The sequence below is a fragment of the Dendrobium catenatum genome, unplaced genomic scaffold (genome assembly GCF_001605985.2).
Source record: "Dendrobium catenatum unplaced genomic scaffold, ASM160598v2 original_scaffold_254998, whole genome shotgun sequence".
In the NCBI taxonomy this organism is placed as follows: domain Eukaryota; kingdom Viridiplantae; phylum Streptophyta; class Magnoliopsida; order Asparagales; family Orchidaceae; genus Dendrobium; species Dendrobium catenatum.
This window is the reverse complement of record NW_021573397.1, coordinates 1-4637: the sequence shown is the minus strand read 5'-3', so window position 1 is coordinate 4637 and position 4637 is coordinate 1. Positions and strand designations below refer to the sequence as shown.

The window sequence follows — 4637 nt, the reverse complement described above, 5'->3', positions numbered from 1 at the left end:
ATAAATATAATTTATCTCCTTTTACTCTCTTTAGTACTTACTGAATAATTGAATCTCAGTGTGGCTATGAATATTGTTGAATTTCACTGAACCAAATAAATTTGTGCTTCTGCCTTTCAAATTTTTATTCTCTACTATTTATTTATGAAGATAATTTGCTGGAGAAAATTTTCCTTCCTAAATTAGACCCCTCCTTATATATCAAGTAATATCCTCATTATTCTACATCTTAGATTGATAAAATAACATAAATTCAGCATATGGATCACATAGTTTAGTAGAAATTTTACATAATGCAATGTGACACAAATTGTCAAAACCACTTCAGGCTGTTCTTCACCTTATAAATCACAATTCTTCTCCATTCATATCTAGTTGCACCAAAACTTGTTGTATTTAAATAACTTGTAGCACACCGTGCTTCTAAGGCTTCGTTTGGAGCAGCTTTTTTATTGTTTCCTAAAATAAACAAAAATTTTAATTTTTATACTAAAAAGTTGTTTAAAGAAGCAATAAAAAATCGTCCCATTTACATGACTGTATGCTGATAAAGAGAACTGCAGTTGCTAACAACGTTCTGGAAATTTTCATTTAACTCAAAAAATACGAAATGGAGTTTGTTCCCCTCACAATCTTTTCATCGTAAGAGAAACCAATATACATGTCACACTACATTGCACATAAATGTTGTACCATCTTCCTCATCAGCAATAAGGTCATTTCTGACAATTCACTGAAGCCTGAAAGAATTTAGCTCAAAACTATTTGCTGGTGTAGCAGCCCATGCAGTAGCAACAGACTTCAAAAGATAGGCCCCTGAACACTGTTGGATAACATTCCAGAATCTCACACCGGCCTTTGTATTGGAACTAGTTTAAGGCTTCGTTTGGGACGGCTTTTTTACTTCTTGAAGCAGCTTTCGAAATTTTTTTACTAGAAAGCTGCTTCAAGCAGCAGTAAAAAAGCCGTCCCAAATGAAGCTTAAGTTAATTCAGCATGAGATTCATTTACAACTTCGGTCGCAACCTCTCGAGCAACTATGAAAGATTTGAAATAAGGCATTAGAGCCTGTAGTCTCTGATAGTCACCAGGCAGAATTTAGCCGCATATCCAAATTCATCCCTCAAGAATGCGAGATAAATATTAAGTAGAAGATTTCAATCTTGCATTGGTCATTTTGAGTTAGAACTGGAGCACAAAGACTGGGATGTTGAACACTCATCCAAGGTCCATACTGCTGCATCTCAGGGAAAGAGTTGTATCTGGAACTTGTCTGGCAATTATTTGATGTATCGAACTTCGCTTTAGATACACTAGAAGAAAGGATGCACGATTGAAATTTGTGTCAGTTTTTGAAATTTTACAAATGAAGCATTGTAGATGGGATAATGGAATGCAAAGCATACATGAATCGGCATCTTCATATTCTGATTGTTGTGTTCCATTACGACTTCCGTAACCACTAAATTGTGAAGGCACGTGAATAGGATTAGCAGAAGAATTAGAAGATGCAGGGCTATCAAATTCTGAGTTCCTCACAGCTTCCGCATCCTTTTTTTGCTGAATAAAGCTTGCTTTGCTACCCTGATAATAAAAATCCTGAATTATATCCATGACAACTAATTCTTAGGCCATAATGATAGTTTCTATCCGATAACAAAATGAAAATGATACAATGATATTTACTCCCATTCCGGACAAGAACACAGTGTTAGACCGGTCCAGCCGGTCCGCACAGGACCGGCAAGTCGCAAAGAGCGACAGATCTCCGCCTCCTGCGGAGATCGATCGGCCCGACCAGCCCGTTAGATCATTTTAGGAAGCGTTTTTTAGCGTTTTGAGAGGGAAATTTGAACGTAGGGACTGTTTAGGGAATTCCTTTTGAATTGTATGCATTAAATAGTAGATTTTCCTAGGGTTTGATCATCTTGAATTTGGCTGAAATTTGAGTCTCTTGGATTTAGGTTTTCTTTGGGCTCTAGCGGCGTCTAGAGATTTGGGAGAGATCGATCCTCCTCTCGAATTGAGGATCAATTGTATCTTTGCTGTTTTATTCATCTACTAGTGAAATACAAGAGTTTTTCTTCGTTTTTTCTCAGATTTCTCGTGTAAAACTCCTGTTTTTCTCTGTTTTTGGGCTGTTTCTTGCTGTGGACAGCAATAAATCTGCTGCAGTTTACTGATTTTGGGTAGGAACACTTGTGAATCCAAGTGTTTCCTATCACACAGCTTCTACGAGGAGTCAGAACCTGAACTTACATAGAGACTACTCAAATTAGGATTTAGAATTATATTACTACGTATAATCTAAGAAATTTTTCAAATTGAATTAATAATTTGAAAGAGTTCGTTGAACATTTATGATTTTAAAATAGCTGAATGTACTAAATCAAAACTAGCAGGAATATTCTTCAATCAATATGGTGAAGTCTAGGGGTGTCAAAAATTGATACGAGCCAAAAACCTGACTCGAATCCGACATGAAAATTTCGGGTTCGGGTCTTGATTTTTTACCTGTTTCGAATTCCGGGCCGGGTTCGGGTTGACTCGGAAACCCGGTTTTGACCCGGAATCCAACCAGTGAGCGAACTCCCGTCGTTGCTTCCAATCAAAATGTTGTAACTTCCGATCCAATTGGAAGGGAACATCGACACATCGTCCAAGGAGTGAAGTCGAACGACTACGAAGAAGTGCACGAAAGGGAGAAAACCTTCATAGCGAGTGAACTCCCACTGTTGCTTTCGATCAAAATGTTGTAACTTTCGATCCGACGAGAAGGGAACATCGTCCAAGCCTCCAAGGAGAGAAGTCGAATGGCTAAAGGGAGAAACCTTCACAGCGAATGAACACCCGTTGTTGCTTCCGATCAAAATGTTGTAACTTTCGATTCAGACTGGAAGGGAACGTCGTCCAAGGAGCAAACTATGCAGGTCGGGTTCGGGTTGACCCGAACCCGAAGCGGGTCAGGTTATGGTCCGAAAAAACAACCTGTTTGCAAAAACGGGTCGGGTTCGGGTTGACCCGCACAGTGCCGGGTCAGTTTCAGGTTGGACCCAAACCCGACCCATGACCCAATTTTGACAGCCCTAGCGAAGTCATATTAGTAAATCTTCATGGCTAACATGAAACATAAAGCTCAAGTCTTTAAAAAGAAATAAAAATAGACCTATGATGGAACTATTTTGGTTCCACTTTAAGAAATTGAGGGACCAAATGATCATTTAATAATTATGGACCATTTTGATCTTTCATAAAGAGCAGAATCATTTTGGTCATTTTATCGACTTTTATATTATCATTATCACCTTTATTAAAAGCCTTACGCAAAAAAAGAAGAAGAATGAATTAAGTTGTATGTCAACAAAAAATCCACATGAGGCTTCTACATTGCTTTACATTTTGGGGAACAATACATTTATCATGTAGTTGTTAAGACTTGCATCAATGCTTACTTATAGGGAAAATTCAACTCATCTAAAGCCCGTTAAACACATGCCAATACAAGAATCATGTGCAGTTGGGTTTGAACCTGAGGAAATTGCAACTTATGAATACTTTGATGAAAAATTAGATACATAAGAAGATTTACAATTGCATGTATAAAGATACAAAAAGTCATATCTTAAAGTACCTAAAAGATTCTAACTCGCCTTTAACGCCACCGAATCCACAATGTGTATACATAAGCAGACAAAAAGCGTAAGGCGATCTTTAAAATTTTAACATGAAACCATGCATGCATTTAAACAATAAACTTTTGGGCAAATATTTTAAATCCATCTATTTTTGAATCATGCACACATTATAATATAATGTTAAATTTCAGTGTTACCACGAGAAGCGTACAACTTTTTATCGAGAAGCGTGTCATTACTTCGAAAAAAGTTCATTTGCCTCAAAAAGCAAGCAATTGCCTCAACAAGCACCTTGCTTACAAGAGAACCATACATCCTCCTTAAGAAAAACGCCACTAATGTGGGTAGTGTGCAACCATCTCGAGAAGTGTACAATTTCCTTGAGAAGCGTGCAATTACTCTATGAAGCATTCCACCATTCTAAAAGCATGCAAATGTATCATGTAAAGCATCGGAGAACATGCAAGCGCACAGTGCAGTAGCACCAAAAAGCATGGGAATGCACCAAATATGTGAAATTACTAAAAAAATAATTAACTATATTATGCAAATATATCATGTAGACGCACTGAAAAGTACACAAGCATATTAAAAACATACAAGTGCAACGTGCAAGAGCTTTAAAAAGAGTGCAAATACATTAAAAAGAGTACAACTACGCTGTGAATGCATCAAATAGCGTGTAAGTAACTTTAAAAAAGAAACTATGCTAACATATTAAAAAGCATTCAAATACACTATGTGGACACACCGAGCAATTGGGCCATATAAGAAGACAAAATAGCGTGAATGATATCCAAAAGTCACATCGGATTGTTAAAATTGAAAAATTGGCATGGGCTCCAATCAAATGTATCAAACTCTTAAATTTGAGGTCAAAAAATACTGTGTGAGCTAAAATAATAATGAACTTAAATTTAACCTCGAACTAAGAAGCATGTAATTGTATTAAAAAGCATGCAACCACATTAAACTTTATTTAAAACTTTTTAAAATAAGCTC

General features: G+C 36.7%; 1 long non-coding RNA gene across 1 annotated transcript; it reads right to left on the bottom strand.

Moving 5' to 3' along the window:
* Positions 1-563: 563 nt before the first annotated feature.
* On the bottom strand, positions 564-4626 carry LOC110099994. Its single transcript, XR_002303500.2, has 3 exons — positions 2515-4626; positions 1407-1584; positions 564-1313 (listed from the first exon to the last, which is right to left on the bottom strand). It is a non-coding gene; the product is annotated as an uncharacterized LOC110099994 (long non-coding RNA).
* Between the last annotated feature and the right edge of the window lie 11 nt (positions 4627-4637).